Consider the following 24,569-nt stretch of genomic DNA (forward strand, 5'->3'; position numbering starts at 1 on the left):
ATTTCCAATTCGTGTTAGGGTTTCAAAAGGTTTAATTTTTGGAGGGAAATTTTTACATTTTAACCAGTAGGTAGTTTTGTTAGGTTTACCTTCAAACCAATTAGGTTCCCATAGTAAAAATTTAACTAAGAATGCTTTATAAAAACAATTTTCCATTTTGGCTAATAAATTCCTAGTTCGTATTGATTTACAGAGAATAAATAATGAGCTTTTTGCAAAGAAACTTACACCTACCTAGTCCTGATAGTATTTTTCTATTCTCCTTTTTAGATTCGAGATATATTTGCTAGGGCCATTCCATACTATGTAAAGCCCCCTTTCTTCGCATTCTTTCTAGCTTTCTTCTGTGAACATTTCACTAATAATTAGTGTATTGGCAAAGCTATTATCTGGCAACTAGTTTTGTTTCAAAGATTCCATATTCCTCTTATGTGGAGGGATATACGATTTTTTGTTTGTTAAAGGTCCATGTTCCATTTTTTCCTTCAAAATTTGTCATCGCCCTATTGACGTACGGTTAGCTTCAGATATGTAAAGTGATGGTGATATTGTATTACCCTCCTTTTTCTTTTTACCTTCTATGCCGTCTCCATCTTCTCTATTTTGGATCTCAAATCTTAGGTCTTTTTCCTGATTTTACCAATTTTTCTTTTTCTGTATCAACTATGGTTCTGGCATTGTTTTGATATCTTCTTCTTTCTTTGAACAATTTTCCATCCTTCCTCTGCCTTTGATGTAGGAGCATCCAGAGGTATAAGGGCAATCCTGTGTCACCTAAAAAAATGTACTTAGACTTAGTTTCTGTTTCATGTGTTTTCATTTTTGGACACCCATTTGGGTCAAATAAAGGTTCCAACTCTCACAGTTCCACTATCAGTGTGCTAGTAAATCTCAAAAAAATAGGAGTATGTAATTGGGCCATCATTTTGGCAAACTAGAAGGTGTGAATTGGCTAGATGAATATAATTGCGATTTAGAACATTCCAGAAAAAGAATCAGGTCAAAAGGCCCCACGGTTTGAAAGTTATTGCAGTTTTTTGGGTTTTGGAGACCTCCTAAGAATGCTTCAAAGTCAGTTAGGGGCATTAAATGACCTCAAAAAGGGCCAAAAAATGGGGGACGAGCAAAGCTGCTCCATAGGGCTATAGAGCACTTCGAGAGCTTTCCGAAAATGTAAACGGTTCGTCAATCAGAGCTACGGTTCAAAAGTTATGCCTCCCGAAAGTTCGATTACCATTTTTTGATTCTTCTAGATTTGCTTTGACTTCTAACATAGCTTTTGGAGCCTTCTATTTAGTTGGTGGATGCCTACTAGCACTTTCTAGAATGTATTCCTAGTCCTTAACCCTCCGGGGTCTATTTAAGGAGATTCTTGGCATTGTAAAAGGCAGTTCAGAGTGGAGTTTGAGAGGAGCTACTGAAAGGAGAAATTATCTCCACATTTATGCTATTGTAAGCCCTTAGGGCATGTTTTGAAGTTTATTTTCTTTGTACTGAATGTACTAGCTTATTTTTTAGTTAATACAATTTCCCTCTTTTCTGTTGTGTCCATTCTATTATTGGGTTGTGTCCCCATCAGCCTTCGATGGATATTCTTTATTTTTTTCCTTGTTTAAGATCTCAAGCCTTCTATTTTCATATGCTTCCACAACCTCCTTGAAAGAGTTGATTCAACAAGCCTTATTATTTGATAGGATTTCAAATTGGTTGGATGTATTGATGCGATTTCCATTAGCTTTTGTGTCCTCATGCCTTTGCATATTTCTATGATTGACATGATTAATGTTTACTTGGTGTCTATGGTTTTCTGCTCTATTGTTAGGGTTTGGATTTTTTACGACTGCTATTTGTTGTCCTTTATTTCATGCTTTGTAATGTAGTTCGAATTTGCATTATTTAGTTTGATTTGATATCTTTTCTTTTTTCCCAAATTCGCATTTCACTCTTTTCCTACCATTTTGCTCTTTTTTATAAATTTTATAAATATTAAATATATCCAACTTTTGTTTTTGTTAAACCTAGTTATATGCATAAATAAAATGCTTCTATGAAAGCTTTAAATTCTATAGTTTTATTATTATCAATCTCCACTAGCCTAGCATATTTTATAATAAGATCACCAATCCATGAGTTAATTTTTTTTTAAATAATGAATCTATTGAGCTAGGAAGAATAAGAAGCTACAATAATTATGATGGTCAATGATTAGGTTATATTCATGGACAAATAAGGACCACAAGTATTGGATATTGGAGAACAAGATTTATATTGGGTAGTAAGAGAATTAATTCATAATTGGGTTTGGAAAATTGGAGAGCTAGTGATCATGAAAACCATGCTACTTAGTGTATTAGAGGATAAAATTCAACCCAATGGAGTTTACTAGCTTTCATTTTCTATTTAATAATTAAACACAGATTAGTTGTTATTTTTCTATTTTTTTAATAAACTAGTAATTTTTCCTCTCAAGGATTTATCTTTCAATTAAGGATAAAAAAGGTTTTTTACAAGGGACACAAAACCCTAAAAGTCTTACAAATTAACTTAAACATGAATGTCCCAAAATGAAAGTGTCCACAACATTAGACATGCCCATAACCAAAACAAATACTAATTGGAGAAAAACCAACACAAAAAAACTAGATCAAACTAAAACACAAAAAGATAGACAATAATAGAAAAAAGATAAAACATATAGGTGTAAGATGCTAAACTAACTCTTCCACCTTATCTTTTAGCTCTTATTGAATGGCTTTGATCTTATCAATGACCTTGTTAATGTCTATTTTCTTAGTCAAGGTTCCTTTCTTCTACTTTTTCTTTCTATCAAAGAAGGCTTGTTTACCAAGACTAGCTTCCTCCATTTCCCTCTAACCTTCCTCTAGATCGAGCATGAGTTTCAGCTCTTTTTCCTAATCCACATTTTCTAGCACTCTATTCATGAAATCTATAGTAGCTACAAGAAGACCATGGCCTCAGGAAATAGCATATGTGGTAACATTTTCCATTTTTTCAAATTTTCTCTTCGGTGGCTTGATCAACTCCACATTACCCCTCTTCTCTACCACCTTCTCCTTCAACCACTTCTCCTCCTCTTTCCTCTACATTTTAGGGATTTTCATTTAACATTCAACATTTTAAGGGAATGGAAGTCCCATTTGTTAATCTTGAGAGTATACAAGGCTCATACCACTTTTGTTTTTTGTAAAAAACCATGAGGAGGATCAATCTCCAAATTTTTAATATCTTTCTTCATTAATTTAACATTGAACTCCTCAACAACCACTTTTAGCATAGGAATCCTTGCCTTTCATTTTTCTTTTTACTCCTTGAATCCTTATTATTTTTTTTTAGGTTTCCAACTCTATTCCTATCCTTTAACTTCCTTATCTTTAACAGTTTTTGGAAACATAATTATATCATTCTTAAGAAATTCATCATACTCAACCAACCTACTAGTTTCTTTGAAACTTTCATCTCCCACATTCTCTTGAGTGGTCTAGGTGTCTTTTCTTTTCACCAAGCATACTAAGCACTTTATGAACCAGTAATGAAGAAGGAGAAAAAACAAGGTCATTACCACCTCTAATCTATCTTTCAATAGAATAATAATTTTTTAGTTTCCTCTAAGTTCTCCATATCCACAACCAATTTTCCATGGCCCTCGACTCCTTCTATTTCTTCTCAATACTCACTTTATTCTTCTTGGTCCAAGATAAGCTTCACATAGTTAACATAGACCTTCTTCATTTTAGAAGAACCAAGGGAACCCATATCTAGTTCTCCCAAGATTCTTTTACCTTTTTCCAAATTTTCTAAAAACTTCAGGCTTACTACCTTGTTTGTAAATCTTCCTCAAAAAACTACCAAGGGAAATTTTCAAAACATAGCTATTAATAATTCTCATAAGGCCCTTATGTAAATAGATCTACCTGGTTTAGACCTAGGGATTTGATGTTATGAGACAAAGAGAAAAGAAGGTAGAACATGAAATACCCCTTTTTTGAAACTAAAATGATTAAGTAACACAAAATGATATGTGTGCTCCCTATCATATCTCCCATCAAGTGAAACATACTCCATTGTAATTGTTATAAGTAACCTCCAAATCAATTGATTGGAATAAATAGTATAAATCCCACCCTTTTCTTTAACCAATTTACCATCAGTTTCTTTTTGGAATTTTTGAACAACCATCTTTGAATACTTAAGGTCTAGGAAGAAGAGCTTACCTTTCACACTAAGACCCATTATTTCTACCATTATGCTGACATTAAGCTTAGTATTCTCCCATATAGGTTAACCACTCTATTATTCCATCCTTTCTAGAATATTTTTGTAACTTCTAGCTTCACCATTTTCATGTTCTCCATATAGGGAACTAGTCCCCCTTGCTCCATTTTATATCAAACTTCCTTCTCCTTCCTCCATTTTTCATAATTACTAGGTTTTTGTCTTCTCAATTTCCCTCTATTTTTTTCTAGTTGTGGAGCTGATGTTGCAAATCTACTTTCAAATTGATTAACTTTGTCAAGAAGAAACAAGACAAAAATAACCCATAAAAGATGTGGAGATTTCATTACCTCACCATTAAAAATCATACACTTGGAAAAATAATTGAATTTTTTTTTCCAAGGAGCTTCCATTCTATAATGAAATAATTGTAAAAACCACAATTTTTCTTATTGTCTTATCATGATAAATAAGATCCTTAATTTTGTATTTCATCTCATCCACATGATTCCAAGATGAGATGACTCCTATTTTTTTTGCTACATTCTCTAGTGAGTCAACAACTATTTTCACTTCTCTATATAAATTAAATATATACAATTTATTAAAATTAACTATTATACTTAATGCCTCCTTAATAACATAGACCATGAAGATATTGAAGATTTACATAGAAAATTTAATATGTTATGTGAATCCCCTTCTATCCAAATGCACTTTTCCTAGAGACCACTTCCCAACTTTAAGCGTTGAAGAATGCCTAAAAATTTCTCTAGATGATGGGTTTGTATGTCAAGAGGAAGTGTTGTGGTTTTTATGATAATGCCCTGATCATTCCTAGCAATAGTTGCACATATAGCTGAACTTGGATTTCTCTTTGTAGCTCTTTCAAAATTTATTTTAATCCATTCCATAGGAGGGTGATCCAATATTGCATTTTCCTTTTAATTTTTCAACTACTTTAAGTCATTCATTCTTCTTGTATTACCATGAGCTTCAAACTCCACTACATTAAGTCCTTCATTCTGCTAGAGTTACCACCACTTTCAAAGTCCACTTTTTTGGTGAACATACTATTGTAATTTTCAATAATACCTTGCTTAATCAATTCTACAATAATATTATAGAGTTGAGAAAAATCCATAAACACCCCATTGCTCATTTCCTTTAATATGTTCTAGATAACATAGAAAAAACTAGCATCAATTTTTTTTTCTCATTATTAACTTTAAATTATTTCCACATTTGCTAGAGATCTGTTATGCTCTTTGGTATTAGCTAGCATAGGTTCCATTTTTCAAATATCTACATCCATGTATTCTAAGAAAATGGGCAAGAGATAAATATATGGTTCATATATTTGGTATGAGCTACACATAAAAAAAATCATTTGGTAAAAGAATACTTCTTTTGCTAAAATTATCTAAGGCCAAGGTCTTTTCTTGTAGTGTCAACCACTACAATATGTTGATATTGGGAATGAGATTTTTATTTTAAAAGAATTCCCAAATAGGGGGAGAACACTAGTACAAAAACAAGAATATATGAGTAAATAAACTACTAAAAATTGTAGATATATGACCAATTTTGATCACATGACTATTGGTAGTTTATTGCTAGTCATTAATATCACAGCTAAATTTATGACTAAACTATTTTAATCATTAATTTGGCTGTTGATTTGATCATTGATTTGGTTGTTTATTGTTATTAAATAGTACTTTATTTGTCGGTTTATTTGGTAGTCTATTTGGTGGTTAATTTATTAATTTATATAGTAGTTCATTAATATTAAATAGTAGTTTATTTGGTAGTATATTTGATAGTATATTTGGTAGTTGATTTGGTAGTTAATTTGGTAGTTGACTAGTCATTTGTTTGATAGTTAATTTGGTAATTTATTTGATCATTTCCATTAATTAGTACTAAATATAGTTATGAAATGGATAATATATTCAATACCATAAATTTTAAAATATGAAAAAAACATGTAATTAAAACATTTAAGAAAATAAAAATATTACATATGAACAACAATAAAATTAAAAGATTGATTCAATATCATGAATAAGAAAGGTAACTTGGGATTAAAAAAATTATGTAAACATATATAAGTAATAATATGTCAAAAATATCTAAAGAGTAGATATGTAAATATGATAAATAGTTGTGATTGCTATGAGGATTTAACTGTGCAATTTTTGAGTGAAACTCATTGACCCATGCAATAGCAATATCACAATTTGACTTGCTATAGAAATTATCTACTACTTATGATAAATAGTGTCAAAATTGTCTAAAAGTTTCCAACTGTTTTGATATTCAAATTACTAATGTATATTCTTTGGTATGCATTCAAAGATGAGTTTTATTTCAATATGGGTTACTAGTTATTGTTTCACTTATAATTTGTTAGATTCTTTGCATTAAAATGTGAATAAAAGCTTGTGGAAAGCCTCAATAGAAGTGAATATAATTTCGTTCTAAAATACCTAAGAGTCATATAATTACGCTATAGTTTGGTGTACAAATTATACTTATATTTTTTATTTGCTAATTGTTGGGTTGTGGGGGGTTGTTGGCTTTAAAGGTCATTGTTTGTATGGTCATTTGGCTTATTTCAGATAAGTGATACAAACCCCACCACTTGATACATGTTCTCTTATCAATATTTTTTCATTATGTTTTTCTTTAAGGATGTGTCTATGGGTTCTCCCAAATCTACTATAGGGGATCCAGTGATCTTAAATGCTCTAGTTGAAATGATAAGGAATGGGCAAGGTAAAAACATTATTATGATGTTTTAGGAGCTAAGTTTTAAAAAGGATCATTTATAGGCTCAATTATTATATGTTTTAGATTATATCATGTTAATTTATATCTCTAAATTTGTTCAAGACCCTACTAAACCCTTTATTTCCTCCAATACTATACCAAAAGAAAGATTTCATCTAGATATTTTTGCACTTGATTATCTTATTTGACCTTTCATATTTTGCTAATATTTGTTCTTCTACCATACGATACTTCTATAGTAGCTTTAGCAATGGAAAAATTTGGCATGAAAGATTTGATTATGTCATCTGACACATCCAATGTCATGCAAAAAGTAAGATTCAAAATACGTTTGTGTGGGTTTGGTTTTTTCATCTACCCTCTTATATCACTTTAAGATATATATTTTTGCCTTGTAGGATGTCATATTGTGTATGACAAGATACACCAACAACAAGAGGGACATCAAGTGCAATGCCTTAGAGCATGCCATCTATATCAAGCATGGATGCTCCTAGTAGCCCTATTGAAATGGTCATTAATGTCCCTATTATAAGTACACCCCAATTAATAATTAATAATAAAATGTGGGTTTAGTTAGAATTCTTGCACCAAAAACTAAACAAGTTTCATTAAGAAATGTTATGGAATCACAATCAAGAATGTTAAGGTTGCTATCAGAGACTCTTGAAAATTCTTAAATGAGAAAATAAATACTTAAAAAAGTTGATTTATGTGAAAGGACAATGTTTGGGAGCGAGAGGATTACTTCAGCTGAATAGGTCAAATAATTGAATTATTATATTAGTAGCCTTTTGTAGCTCATATTATTCTTCATAATTATATATTTTATTTTTCACAATTTTAGAATATTTAATTCTTTGTACAAAAATCTTTTTTAAATTTTTGAAACACCTTTGTAAGGTATAAACCTTACATGATACCTCTTTACAAGGTATAACTGCAAAACTTTATCCTAAGATTGAAAGTCTCTTTTATTTTGTTCTTTTACTAATATTTCTCTATTTTCAATGTCATTACACACCACTTGACTTTACCTTTATATTTTCTTGAAATACTTTATTCATAGTTGAAGAGAAATTTCAGAAGTATATGTTTATAATTGATTTGTATGATAAAGAATCTTAATCTTGTATTTGTATGATATCATATTTATGATTTTCTTAAGTAAAATTCAAGATTTTACTTTCTTTTCAAAAGTAAATGTGATATTTTGTAACTATACATATGATTTTATACTAGGGTAGTAATGTACTATTGCAATATTTTTATATAGAACAAACATTATTGAGTTAAACATACTCATTACCATTCAAGGAGGAAATCGCAAATAGTTTCAAAGAGATTCTACATACATACATACATACATACATATATATATATATATATATATATATACACACACATATATACATATATATATACATATATACATATATATACATATATACATATATATACATATATACATATATATACATATATACATATATATACATATATATATATATATACATATATACATACATATATATATACATATATATATACATATATACATACATATATATATACATATATATATACATATATACATACATATATATATATACATATATACATACATATATATATACATATATACATATATACATATATACATATATATATATATATACACAGATATATATATATATATATGTATGTATGTATATATATATATATCTGTGTGTGTGTGTGTGTGTGTGTGTGTGTATGTATATATATATATATATATACATATATATATATATATATACATATATATGTATATATATATATATATATGTATATATATATATATATATATATATGTATATGTATATATATATATACATATATATATATATATACATATGTATATATATATATATATATATATGTATATATATATATATCTTGAGTTTGAAATAGATAAGAATTTCTTTCTTTCAACTTTTCTATCTATTAGATGTCACAAATCCCTTGGTGGGTTACAACTTTCTAATCTATTTTTTATGGTTAATTTTCTTATTGTTTTCTAGTATCAAAATATTACTCTAACCAAAATTGTTTGTCATCATTGTCCCAAGTTCCTTTTTCTAGCTCAAAGTAGTTTTGGACTATTTTACAAAATTAAACAAAGTTTAAAAATTGTGCTTAACATATGATTTTACTTATATCAAGTAAATGTTCAACTATTTTCTCATAACTATTATGTTATTTGTATACAAGACTTCATTCATTCTTAAGATTCATTTCTTTTGCTAATTATATTAACAAGGATTATATATATTGGAGTTATTCAACTATTCAAAATATTGGAGCAATTACTTCTATATAATTGGAAAAGAGGGACTCAATCCTATTCTTTAGCCACTTCTTATTCTACAGTACTCCAATTTTTTCAATCCTTTATAGAATTTTCAAAAAGAAAGAAAATATGTATCCATTCTAATGGTTCATCCATTTTCTAGACTAAAACAAGGATATAATCTATCTACCACTTAGATTTTATTTTAAATTCCAAGTTGTTCCTACAATAATATTTTCATTAGAAGTCGGGGTATAACACATGCATACCTTAAAATGTCTTTTATAATCCTTTCTTCTTAACAACCATTGGCCTTGCAATATATGGTTCATTGAGAATTATTTTATTCTCATCTTTTAACCTTTATGTACCAATAAGTGATGGTTACCTAATAAGTGGTATTACCATGTTTTCTTAGTTAAGTACACTAGAAATCCATATTTAATAATAATTACCAAAGAAGGTATAGTATCCTATGAGGCCCAACCCAAGATATTATATGTTCCAAAATGAGTTTAGGAAAGTGTATAGAATTTTTTTTATTTTAGTAATATTTGAACAATTATAGTGATATTTTAACTAATTTTTCTTATCCTATGGTTCCAAATATTAATATTTTGAAATATAATCTCACCTTGAATAGTGAAAGGTGAGGAATTCATTAATCAAGTGGGATTTTCCACAATGCTTGTGATATGTACTAGTGAAGTATAAACTTTCTAGAGTTACTTGCAAACTCTCCTTTTGTTGTCACCACTAAGATGAAGCATTTATCTTAAAAATGTTAATGTGACACCTTGTTGGAAGCATAAATGTTGATTATATTCCAATGGAAGAGTACTGTAGAAATATTATTAGATCATTATCATGATGATATGTTATATTCATGACTATATTTGTCATTAATGTCAACATAGTAGTTTTATATGGTATCTGACAAAAGAACAAAGGTAAAGATTAAGCTGCAATGGATAGATCCTTGAGTATTTTCACTAAGAAATGTTATGGGAGAAACTAATAAGTATCTAGTAAATGAAGCTAACCTTGAAAGCAGAAATATTAAGTCTTGAAGAAGTTATTCAAGTTTTGGTGGATTGTTTTGAGATAGAGTTTATAGAAGCATGTTCTAGTAAACTTATTATATCTCTTAGCAAAGTTGTTATTTTAAGAATTGAAGCTAAAGGCATGTAGAAGACATTTTGGAGATGATGTGGCTAAGCTCAATTATCATAATTATAAGAATTTTCCTTAGGGAAAAATTCACCCAAGACCAAGGAACTCGAACTCAAGCACAACCACAATGGTAGACCAAAGAGAGTATGATCAGAATGATGATATAATATTCATTCAATATGGATGTAAGTACACTAGGAGTACTTGTATATAAAGGCCTCTAGAAAGCTTCTAGAATGTATAGGAATCAACAACATGATAAGTCATACAACCAGGCACATGTCCACCAGATATGGGTTATCCTCCATTAAGCACAAGAGTAAGTGTGATGATGAGAAGATAAGCCTACAAAGGTGTAGCATGAAAAATTATGCTGTAGACACTGTGTGCTAAAATAGGAGTGCGAATAACTATGTTGTTTACATGAAAACTCAGTTAATTAATCAAAATCTAGTGTTGTAAACACCATGTGTTGAATTAGAGTTTCTTACTCTTGTGTTGTCAACATGACAACTCATAAGAGTATGCAAACTCCTAAGTGTCTCACCTAAGAAATAATAAAATAATGCATAATAATAAAGTAATGCATTAACCTAAGTAAACTTAATTAAAGTGTAATAAGTAGATACTTATTTACACCAACACCTCCCTTAAGTGCAACTTAGGGGAATACACTTAAGCTTATGAAAGCTAGAATGAAATGCATGATGAGTCTCGGCTACTAGGCCATGTTAGGTACCCATGTACATAATGAAATGCAATCTCTCATAAAGTGAAGAATAAGGGAAAACCTCCCCCAAAAAGAGAGATGAAAAACAAGATGTATGGATGCATGGAGTAATAAGACCCCCCCCAACATTATGACATACATCAAGTATATACAATAGAGAAATATGAGAAGAACACAATCCCAAAAGAGAAAAAGGTCCCCCCACAAGAGAGAAGAAGAAGAGAGACAAGGTAGTCACCCCACCCAAATGAAGAGTGTCGATTAGTGATAGCTGCTCCAATGTAGAAGCTAATCTAGGACTACTAAATAGTGTTCCTCCCCTTTGGAGGAAACAATACCATTGGTACTAGTGAGATGCTTCCCCTATGTGTAGAAAGAATCCCGATGATGGATGACTATACTTATGTCAATAGTAATTGCCACCCCTTCCAATGCCATTGAAAAGAATATTGTCAAATCTAGCAACGATGTATGTAGAACATGTCCCAAAGAAGATATTATCTTCTCAACTAATAAAGAGATTTCCTACAACTATTGTACATAAGGATCCACAATCATATCAACCTGTGAAGATTAATCATGTAGAGAATAGACATGAGGGTCAGAGTGAGCCCTCACAACAACTGAAGAAGGATAGTCATCATCAAAGAGAAGATGTATATTATCAATAATTTCTTCCAAATCTACTATATATGAGTGCACAAACAAACTTGAAATATCTACTATGTAGTCATCCTCTAATGCTAGAGCTAGAAGACAAGGTGTACCCTACCATGTTGGACCTATCACTGCAGCAATATATGCATGCAGAATGTGCTGATGTCATGAACTCTCTCTATAACTATCGATAGAACCCCACGTATCTGAATCTATTGAAGCACTATCGCTGGTGTCACTATCAGTTTCCACAGTGTATGAAGTGTGGAGAAGATTAGAGGATAAGCTTGGTGAACTTTCCTCAAAGTTTACATTCCTCTGTACAAAAATCTCATGTGTCTCAAGATCCATAAGTCTATATGCCTTATCATCATCTTCATATCCAATGAAAGTACAAAGCCAAGGTGGTGGTGCCTTGCATCCCCTGGAAGATATGTTTACCCATGTTGGACAACTGAAGACTCTAAAGTGTGTCACAACTAGTTTTTTGTTGCACCATGCCTCAAAAGGAGTCTTTCCATCTAAGGCATTATGAGGATACCTATTAAGCATGTGATTAAAACTACTAATTGCTTCAACTTCAAGTGATAGATCTAGAGACTTGGCTTGTATCATGTAACTTGTCATGGACTTAAGAGTCCATATCCTTAATGTTGCAAGATCTATCTTGTATGGATTGAATGCTGGTGAATTCTAAAGATCAATACCCTCAAGTTTGCAAGCTTCTTTAAGTCTTTTGTTCACATGTCTACTTTCATTGTCCATTCGAAGAACGTTGATGGCTTTCCTTGATTTCTATTCAAAATGAGTCTTGAAGGCTAGAAACTTATCCAACACTTCATTCTTGTGATGAAGAAAGTAGACCTAAGTATACCTTGAAAAGTCATCAATGAAAGTAAGTACGTAGTGATCTTGGCTGATTGATGCCACTACAAAAGGACCTGCTAACACCATGTGAACCAACTAAAGAACAACTGGTGCTCTTGAAGACTTCCCTTTATGTAACTTCTCCTTTGGATGCATATCCACTAAACATGTTGAGCATTCACCTTGGAAAAAGTTGATTGTAGGTAGACCTTTGACCATATTATCTGAGGAAAGTTGCTAAAGGTAGTAGAAGGTAAGATGTCCATACCACTCATCCCATTATTTTGTTTGCGAATTGGTTTGAGTCAACAAGGCTTGTGAAGGAGACTTAGGCACAAAGTGAGAGAAAGAATACAACCTTTTGTGATGATTAACTTTCCCCACTACAACCACTAAATCATCTTTTAGACTATGTACCTTTACTAAGTTAGAAAAGAACTCAATTTTATAACCATTTCCAAGGTGAGTGATTTGGTAAATTGAGAGGAGATTAGAACTTAGGTTAGGAACATAGAGAACATCTTTGAACTCTCCATTTTCCATCTCCACATTTCCTTTCCCTTCAACTTCCAATTTTTTATCATCTCCTACAAAGATGTGTGGTACCTTAAACTACTTCAATGAAGAAAAATCTCCTTTTGAAGAACCCATATGATATGAGGCACCTGAGTCAAGAATCCATTCATTTCTAGAATTTGAATTTTCCATGAGTGCTTGTCATTTACCCTTTGAATCTGAAGATGAAGATCCTTTCTCCTTATAAGCATTAGGTAGTGGAACATTGTGTTTCTTTATGATGTTCGTCAACTCATCAATCTTTTTATGATAAAACTCATGTTCTTCATGACCCAATTTCTTGCAATAAGCACACTTTTTCTTCTCCTTATTAGTGTCCCCCTTTTTGTTTGAATTCAAGGAAGACTTTCCTTGTTGATTTGATGATCATGTTGTCTTTTATGCATCCTCTAATTTTTTATTCTTCCACTTCTTATTCTTTCCCTTTCCTTTATTTGAAGATTGACTAGCTAAATTTTCAGAACCCTCATTATTTTCTACCAATGTCATAGACTTTGGCAAATTGAGAATACCCATTTTTTTCAACTTCTTTTCTTCTTCATCCAACAATATAGCATAGTGATCAAAAGAGACTTTCTAATAGGCAAACCCTAATGTAGTCTTTGAAGTGTTATAAGAAGAAACAAATATGGAGTACTTATATGGTAGCTCATTATGAATGAGATAGATTAACATGTCATCTTTAATATGACTCCCACAATCATCAAGCTTTGTTCTTTATTCATTCACCTTTATGATAAAATCTTGTATGGAATCAAATATCTTTAGATCTAAGGAGACAAACTCATCTTCAATTTTGAAAACATCTTCCTCAAACACTTTACCATATAGGTTTTGGATGGTATCCCAAGCTTCCTTGGATGTGCGAGACTTTTGGATCTGATATATGATCTTGTCTTCAACTCCCAAACAAATATCACCTAGGGCTTTCCTATCCATTATTTCTCAAGTTGAAATTTCAGTTGTAGATACTTGATGACCTATTGGTTTAGGAAGGGTACCATCTACATATTGAGAAACTCCTTTATGCATTAAATGACACCACATTTTAATGGACCATGTAGCATAGTTATGTGGAGTTAATTTTGGAAATGTAAAATGTCCCATGATACAAAAAATGAAAGAAAACTATAGAAAAGGAGGAACACAACACCAAGAACACCCCTTCTTTTCACTCAATCAAGAAACCCCCCCGCCCCCCCCCCCCCAAAAAAAAAAAAGATTCTTTTAACACATTATATGTAGTGTGTTTACAATGGCCACTTGCCAATTTTGGCCTTAGTGGACTTTTGGTTTTTCCTTTTACAACCTCCTTTTGGAGTTCAAAATTAGAACATTACAATGTATCTTAGATATACAACAATTTTGAAGATATATCAAAGCATTACAATGTAGAAAAGGACCTAATTACAAGTGATACTTTTGTCCACACAAACCATAATCTAATTATAGATCTAGAAAGTAGACAAAAAATAACACACTTTCAAAAAAAATGAAACCTATTTTCATGTCCAAATGAGCCCATACAAAGCATTTGAAGTTGAAAAATGTAGGATTGGACACATACAATTGCCAAAAGATACAATTTCTAACAAATCCATGGACCAAAACTAGAAAAGAATTGCACCACTAAAATGTTTAGGAAATTTTAGCCTTAAAAAAAAAAAAAAATATTGCACTTGATTAGGAGTCTAGATGACTGAGATATGGCCTCCCAAAGTCGGACTACAAAATCAAAAATCAATCTAAAGAGGGGTTGGATCAGCAAAAGATGGGGTTAAATTTAACGATCATACAACCATCCGAGTAGTTCTATTTTTCCTCCTTATCATGGTTAGATTGCCATCAATTTTAGGATAGAAAAATTGATGATGTTAGCAATTTTGGCCCCTTTAGTGATGTCACACTGACATAATGATGATGTCAGAATTATATGACATCATAGATAGTATAGAATTTTTAGACATGCTAGTCTAGCATGGCCTTTTTAGCTAAGCTAGTGTAGGTGTCGATGTGGATGAAGAAGATTGAGCCATGTGACACTATAGCTGAGCGAGTCATGCACTAAGGTGGATACACCATGGCTTTTTAGGTAGCATTGCATGTCAGTCCTACATGGAGGGGGTTGTACACTGACTGTACTACTGATTTGGCAATGTCCACATAGCATGTGTGTTGTGGATGGGTTGGTAGGGACATTTGGTCCAGGTGTCATTATTGTTATTGCCATATAGATAGAGGGCACGTTGCCATGTGGCATAGAATTTATGTAGCAATGGGGCCAGAAGATGTTATGCCAGGCTAGGAAGTTTTGATGGGGGCTGGAGTATATTTTTTAGGCACTAAAAAATTGTGGGTTATTCCCACATCCATGTGAGTAAGGAACATTCCATGTTTTATAAAGAAATCCCACTACAAGCATAAGCAAATAGCAAGGCCACTGGTCATGGAAATATATGCCAGATTTGTGTTAATTTGCTAGCCAATTTTTGGTTTGCTAGCTAAGTTCAAAAAATCATGCCCACCGATATAGATTAAACTTGCTAGATTAAATTGAATGCCAGAATTTGAAGATTGTCAATGTTGAAATATGCACATTGGGTGCCAATGGAATATTATGCAATGTGCAATGTGTTGGGCTAGGGTGTCACTGCTCAGTGCCTATACAAACAAAAAATCTCTACAAGGGCTTGTAGTGCTAAAAAAATTCCAAAAAATACCCATAAATTTGGAAAATAATTGCAGAGACTAAAAATTCAAATCTAAAAATAAAATTTGGATATCAAATAAATTACCATACCCAAATTGTAAATCAAGCCTTCAGGTGCTGGTTTGTAAAAAAAAAAAATTGCTTCAAAATTGACTTTGGCCCAGCATAGGTGAATTTATAGTCAATTTTCACTAAATTGATGTTTTGGACACAATGGTGAGGTTTGATTTGGCTCTAGATGCTCCCAATTTCTATGGATTTTTTGGATTTGGGTCAAGGTGCTGAAGCAAGAATGGTCTCGAAAAAATATGTGAAGAGAATCTCCCCAAGCTCTAATACCATGTAAGAATTTTCCTTAGGGAAAAATTCACCCAAGACCAAGGAGCTCAAGCAAAGCACAACAGTAGACCGAAGAGAGTATGATCAAAATGATGATATAATATTCATTCAATATGGATGTAAGTACACTACGAGTACATGTATATAAAGGCCCCTAGAATGCTTCTAGAATGCATAGGAATTAGCAACATGATAAGTCATACAACTAGGCACATGTCTACCAAATATGGGTTATCCTCCATTAAGCATAGGAGTAAGTGCGATGATGAGAGGATAAGCCTACAAAGGTGTAGCACACAAAATTATGTTGTAGATGCCATATAGGAGTGTGAATAACAGTGTTGTCTACATGAAAACTCAGTTAATTATGAAAACTTTAGACTCCATGTGCTAAATTAGAGTTGCCTACTCTAGTGTTGTCAGCATGACAGCTCATAAGAGTACACAATCTCCTAAGTGTCTCACCTAAGAAGTAATAAAATAATGCATAATACTAAAATAATGCATTAACCTAAGTAAACTTAAGTAAAGTGTAACAAGTAAATACTTATTTACACCAACAATAATATCACACGTATAGAAAGTTAGTCAAGTTACAAGGTGATAGTTTTATGTTATCGCTAAGTAAAACATATTCTTAGTAAGGTCCTACAATAATTAATTGAGGAGGTGTAATGGCTAACTCAAGGAATTTTTTTATGGACTTTGTATAAAGCAAGGACCTATTTCTTTGATATGTATGGATGAAGAGAGAAAGGAAGAAGAGTGAAAAGAAGAGGAATTAGATTGACATGTGAAGATAAGTATAGTAGAGTGAAGTTGGTGAAAACTTCATTTTTGAGGTTTTATTTGGAGATCTGATGTTTTATATTTGGATCCAAGGTTTGTGACCTCATCTACAAGGTCTAACAGTGATTGGTCTGATTGATAAGACATAGGAAAAAGGATGAAGTATAGTATGAACTTATTTTGCAGAGAAGAGTTGAGAGATCAGTTGGACAAGGGAACTTTAGTGGTCTTGCCCCAAAAGCTATTTGGAGAGTGGGTCCTTCAACCTTCTACAACTCCTAATAGGGTTGGAATCTTCTAGCAAGGATTTAAATTCTCTGAACAAGGACTCTTATGTACTAAATGTGTTTATAGACTCCTAATAGGGTCGATCCTCTAACAAGGAAGCATCATTCCCACCAAGGTTTTCCCTTGGATCAAGGGTTTTCCTAGTTGAAAAATTTGGTGTAATTGTGTATGTGTATCTTGCTATGGTTGTTTCTTACTTTGGTTACATACTTAATATTGATTGAGTTTGATAAATGTTTTAATTGGATATTTGATTCACCCCTACCCACCTCTCAGTTATCTTGTTGGACTATTAATTCTAACAATTGGTATCACACCTATCCCCTAGTTTTAAATTATTTGGTTGAGTTAGGCCCTCATGATTGTAATTTTTCTACCCACTCACATTGAGAACTATCTTGTTGAAAATTTAGGAAGATCTTTACTCCCTCCTACCTCTCATTCCTTAGGAAGCACCCTAAAGTTTAATTGTAAATAGACTCTAGATTGTTTCATGTATTTCCTTTCCCTTTATTTTCCTAAGTAAAAAAACCCTAGAGCTCCAAAAAAATGTAATGCCTTGCCAAGGAAGCTGAAAGGATAAGTCTAAATTTGACCAAGTTTGGTGAAATTTTTTTTTCAGAATTGATTTAACTTATATATCTTATATGTACTAGTTGTAATAGGTTCCCCAATGTGACTCTTAAAGAATATTTATTAATTTTAAAATTTAAGAGTTAGCTTTAATTATCCAACCAACAATACTCTCACTTTTTATTGTTGTCATAACTTTAAATAGGTTGTCTTGACTTGAATCAATATAAATTAAAAATTTTGTCTTGCTTTTACTTGGTCCATGCATTCTAGAATGCACTTCTTTCTTCAAATGTGTTGTCCATTTCCTATAACTTGTCATATGTTGTCCTCTAATGATGTTTGTTGTTTCTTACTCATAAAATTGTGCTCTCTTTCCTTATGGACTTGTTACCTTCTTAATTCAATCTTCTATTAAAAAAAGTAAAGCTTGTGTTTTCTTCATTTGCATATATTCTCTCGTCCTTTCAATTTTTTTCTCCACTAAGAGAAATTTGCCTTATTTATCAACAATCCTTTTATTCTCAATGCACTTAAGTATTATATTAAAAATGAAAATACTTGCATATTATGGTTGAGTTTATAATATTTCACAATCTTATTGTAAATAAAATAAAGATATGGATAATTTACCAATGTACATATAGGGGCATCTACCTCAATACCTATGACATCAATAATATCTTCAATCACTACAAAAGGGACATAAGAAGTTATTATCTGACTCTCCTCTAAAGGAAATATTTTCAAAGATGAAATGGGTATGAAATTCTTTCACTTTTTTATCATTGTTCAAAGCATCTATTTGGCAATACCATTCAAATGGATTAGAGAAGGGAAGATAATGATAACAAAGATCAACTTTTAAAAGATGCTATAGCAGCATTTAAAAATTGTAGTTCTAATCTAGAATTTATTTTGGAGAAAATGAATTTAAGAATGATGAGCAGGAGAGTGGGCAACAAAGGGGCTAGGGTTTCTACCTTGGATTCTTGTGATGGAGAGGGGGAGGAGTTTGAAGTGGATGAGGATGATGAATGGGGGGTCTTCTTTATGCTAGTTCCCTCTAGCTTTGTTGAGTGCTATCACATTTTGATGGTGGATCTCACTAGTGCATAGTGGAGTAGTTTCTTTCTATTTAGTGGGTGTTTTTTGCTGAAGGATGGTTTTCTTCTAGTGGCTCTTCTCCACACTCTAGAGGGGTTTAGCTCTTATGGGTGGTGTTTGGACATGGGAGGTCCCATGTTGGTGCTTGGGGTGTTGTTGGGTTGTGCACTGGCTGGACCTCCATAACGAGTTGGGGTTTGTGGGTGGAGGTGTCTTTTGGTGGAACCTTTGTTCCCCACTTTGGGTTTTAGATGTATGGGGTTTTTTGTCCCAAATGTATTGTTGGCCTCTACCTCTGGTGGTATCTTTTTTATTCAAAGATTCTTGGAGATGAAGATATAGATGGGTTTGGTATGGAGGGCTATGTGCAGTGGCTTCATTAGCAATACTTTCCCTTGGGGCCTCCTATTATGGCTTGTGGGGCCCATGTGAACCCTAGGGTTTGTAGTGGCTCGGATGTTGATGTTCTAGTCTATAGGAGAAATGTGGTCCATGTCCTTGGTGCTAGTTCTATTGATGGGGAATTCTCCAGATGGGGTTTCATTTTTAGAGGTTTTACTGATGATAGCTCGCCTTGGCTAGGTATTTTTGTTCATCATTTGGGGATTCTCTTACCCCTTAATGTTTGTTTCTTTGGAAATTATTTTGGGTGCCAATACTCTAAGGTGAATTCTTCCTCTATTTCAGACTTGAATCTGATTAAGGTAGTCATTTCAAAGCCTTAGATGCATGTTTGGTGGAGGTTTCCTCTATCCTATTCTCTCACTTTCTAGCTTCCTATTGAGGTGGAGGACCCTATTGAGGTGAGGCAAAAGCTTATGGAGGTAGCTGGTTACTAGAAGAAAGTGGTTGTAAATGTGTTTAGAGGGTACTCTTCCATTGTTGTGAGTATCTATTTCCTCTTGTAAGAGATTTGGCTAGTGAGAGCATGTATGGATGATATACTTCAAGTGGTGAAGAAAGGATGACTCTGCAACTAAACACTTTGGTGTGGAGATGTTTGTTATGTCCTATGGAGATGGTTTGGGTCTTACTCTTAGCTTCTAAGTCTAGTACTCCTATGCAGGTGGAGCAATCTCCTATTGAGGTGGAGATCATATTTCGGCATTGGGAAGAAGAGGGGACTCCTATTGAGATACTAAATACTTGTGCTACTTTTAGTAGTGTTGTTAATGGAGGAATGGGGAGTTTCTCTAACCTCTAGGGCTTGGTCTTCCTCCTCTATGCTCCTCTCAGTATGGTGTTTTGGAAGTTTGTGGGAGGCTAGAAGACTTTTGACTATGTTTGCCAAGTTTGGAGCCTTTCTTGAACCTATGGTTGGATGATATGCATTATTTTTTCCAAGGCTAGAGGTATAGTCTAGTATGCTCTTATTTCTTTGTTTACTTTTCTAATAGCCGTTGATGGCTTCAGTTTTCTCACTTGTTTCTTATGATAATCTCTTGTCTTAGTTTTTCTTGTGATCAAGTGATTGTTGAAAGTTTTAAAGGGAACACTCTAGTCCTTTGTTGTTGTTTTTGGGTTAAGTCTACAACCATTATGGGGGTTGTCCCAAGTCTTTCACTGTCAGCATTGACCTTGATTTATAGGTTAGTCACTTGTGAACCCTTTTCTTTGATAGAGGAAGATCTAGCTTGTCATGATCTCTCTTTACTAGGCACTAGGAATGTTTTACTCTTGTTCAACACCCATTAATTGTTGCTTTTCTTAATAAAAAAAATTCATTCCAAAAGGGATAATTTAAGGTCTATGTTGAAAAAATATTTGAGATATCCATGACCAACTTGGATCACAGACCAAGCAACATGGGATGAACTTATCAAAGATGCCAAATTTAAGAGGAAGGCACCAAATAATCCAAGTTGTTATCCATCTTCACTAGTACAATCTAAATGACACATTTGAGATACAACAAAAGCAACCCAAGCTAGGGTGGCTCATATTAGATCCCATAAATTAGTCTCGAGGGTAAAATAATATTCGTGGTGGCTTGATATGTAAATATTTTTATCTTTAGTAATTTATATTTCATAAACGACTTCTATCTTATGAGTCATTATGGCTTATAAATATGGTTATAATTGTTTATGTAGGCTCACTAATTTAAAAAATATGCTTCAAAGGAGGACTTAAATTATACCTTACTACATAGTTTCCAAGACCTTTGGCAACACTTGCTAGACCAAGGAGATAAATTAGTCACTAGCCATGAATATGATGTAAGTTCTTTATGATATTCTATGACATCAATAAATTTATTAAAGGTTTTATGTTATTTTAATAAGTTAAACTATGTCATGTATAGGGAACTCAATAATCAAAGTCATCCAGTAGTGAGCATGAAGAGGAGTTAGAGGAACATGCTAAATCATTTATTGCACACAAGGGTTCAGCTATCATTCAAGTACTTGAACATGAAACCATCCTTGAATTTCAGAAAGTTGGAAATAATAATAATGACAGTGATTAATATGATGAATAATCCATGCCCACAATTACAATAGTGCCTCACATAAGAGGACACTAAGGAAGAAAATGGATAAAGCATAATGTTGAATTTTAAAACAACCTATGTTGCAAGATTTTACTAGAATATATATATTTTTTGACAGCTTTTTGGCTTCTTAAACTTGAATAAAAAAACTAATGTTTGTTTTTTTAACATTCATGTCACAATTTTTTCCCATAGAACTCTGTTGAATTCTACTTTTTATGAAGCCCACTTTTTTAATTTTTTTGTGTGTTGTTATCAACTGGTTTGTTGCTCCTTTCAAATAGGTTTCTTTGGCATATGCAAACTACTATATCTTCATTCTTCTTTCCATTCTCTTCACAAAATTCATTATTCTTATAATCTAAAAATTATTGTGTAATTTTTCTTTCAGGTTATTGGTGAAACACAAATAATATAAAATTATTCTTGTTTAGTTGAATAATATGCTTGCACAAGTGCATCTCTAAATGGTCATTCTAGAAATGAGATTTTGAAAATACTATAGCTCTGATATGTTGAAAACATAGTAGCTCTGACATGCTAAAAATAGTACAACTCTAGCATGATGAAAATGATTTTTTTTGTAGTTATCTTAATAAAACATGTACTAAAACAAGAATTTGCAATTAACAAGAGATGATGGGTTTTGTACTTATCAACAGTCATGTATTGGTCATGTATCGGCAATAAATAACATGAGAAATTAGACTAAAGCAACTGACATGTTTTCTCAAGCAAAAGCATTTCTAAGTGATTCATATATGTTATGTTTCAAGAAGAAGGATGAACTGGCTTACTATGAATATTTGTTTGGATAAGTTAAATCCCTTTAATTCAGTTCTAGTTTTTTGGGTTTTTGAGTGGATGGGTATCAAAGACATTGTGGTCACTTCCAATCTAGTTGTGTGTAGTTATTTTGTCATTTACAATGTTTACTCAATTGTGATCTTTATTTGTAGAACAAGACGCTAGAAATAATGTCGAAAAGTGGAATGCAATAGTTTACATGAGAAAGATATATTTTGAAACAAATATTTAATAAATTGTCTCCATGTGAAACAAAAAGAAAGTTAGATATGTCTTTAACTAGGTGTCTTGATATATTGTCTTTGAAAATTGTCTTAATAAGGCATATATACCTTTGTTCCCTATTATCTTATTATAAAGATAATTGATTAAGATAATATGTTAAGATGTTTGGTTAAAGACATGTCTCAGACAATACACAACTTTCTTTTTTTCTGAGATAAAAATAATCTATAAAAAAATTCTCTAAAATTCTGTCTTTAACACCCCTCTTTGTAGTAGTGATATATAATAGTGAATTAATAAGTGGGAAGATAGTGAGCACAATAAGGTGGTGGTCTGATAGAGTAACACCCCCTCTTTGTAATAGGGATATATAGTAGTGAATTATTAAGTCGGAAGATAGTGAGCACAATAGGGTGGTGGTCTGATAGAGTATATAGGAGGGCATAAAAGTGTACACTGATAGAATTGGCCCTAAAATAATGCTCTAACCGCTCCAATAACATAGAAACAAAAACAAGTTCACCACGGATTATAAATATCAAGTACTAGAAACAAAAATCACTTGAAAAAACACAGCTATATTACCCTGCCAACCACGCACTGATACAGTGGTAGATGACAGAAAGAGAGCTGCTACTCCTCACACCAACAAACTACAACAAAGGGTGTCCTGCCAACCCTCTATGACACAACACATCTTTATTTATCTATTTATATATACACTGGGAGAGCAAGGAAAGAATGATAGTGTGGGTCTTAGTTAGCTCCCACCCACACAAGGTGGTTCTCGATAGTAAGATGCCAGACAGAAGCACCGCCTAGCTTCAACTTGAACTTCTGCAGTGTTGCATGTTCCAGATTCCAAGCGCTAGTATCCATGTGACAGATGGCCGCTACCTCCATCTCCTTGCCATCTTTGCCCTTCACCCAAACCCTTGCAGCCTTCGTCCCGAGCAATTCATGGCAGTAATACACCGCGTACGCATATTTTACGAGGTGACAAACAGTCATTGGCTTGTTTGCTTCGCTCTCGAATTTCACCTCAACGATGGTGTACTCCTGCTTCCCAAATTTTGACATCTTTGGAACATTCGTCGCCAGAACAGTTAAACGGTTGCTCCAATGATGTGGTGAAGTCGATCATGGACTCCAATGACGTTGCACAGTACTTTGTTTCTCCCTTCATAGCAGGTCTTTCACAGGCCTGTAACACCCTCTTCATGGCCAATTTGGTGAGGGAATCGGGGGCAATGTCGACCTCCTTCAACGCCAGAGAAAGCTTGTGCGAGGAGAAAGGGATCTCGTCTGCCACGGCACGGGGAAGAAGATGCATCTTTTTCTTGTTTGAAAAATTCACAGAGATTTTGTTTCCGCACTACAAATTCTTCTCTAGCAAAAACAAGCTGATGTAACCACAGTAGTTTAAAAGCTGATCATCTACAGCGTAAGATCCGAGATTGGAAGGCAATTCATCTGGCACAACGCGCAAAAGAGAATACATCTTCTCAAGTTTAGAAATGCTTTCCATTTCCTGCACCAAATGTATCAAAGATGCCACTCCGACTCTTTCATTCACAATTTCTTTCTCATCATTGTGGAAAACATAAAATCACAAATTTAGTATTTTGCTTGGCACAAGAAGGTGCCAAGTGATAGATTTTACTTGGCACATTAAAGAGTTGAGTGGCAGGAGGGTACCGACTGAGCTCGCAACATGAAGGAGCCAAGTGAACTTGGCATGTGAAGGGAAACTTGGCACAAATGGATGCCGAGTGAGCTCAGTAACCATTGTAGGGTGGAGCTCGGTAGAAGATGATACTAAATGAGCTCGGCTTAAACTTAAAAAAAATATAACTTAGACAAAGACTAGATT

The 24,569-nt window shown here is 32.9% G+C and overlaps 1 pseudogene; it reads right to left on the minus strand.

Moving 5' to 3' along the window:
* The window catches only part of LOC149566762 (protein EMSY-LIKE 3-like), a 42,945-nt pseudogene extending 19,238 nt beyond the window's left edge, over positions 1 to 23,707 (minus strand).
* Between the last annotated feature and the right edge of the window lie 862 nt (positions 23,708 to 24,569).

The sequence above is a fragment of the Cupressus sempervirens genome, chromosome 3, assembly GCF_028749045.1.
Source record: "Cupressus sempervirens isolate cs-2001-9-10 chromosome 3, ASM2874904v1, whole genome shotgun sequence".
NCBI classification, from domain to species: domain Eukaryota; kingdom Viridiplantae; phylum Streptophyta; class Pinopsida; order Cupressales; family Cupressaceae; genus Cupressus; species Cupressus sempervirens.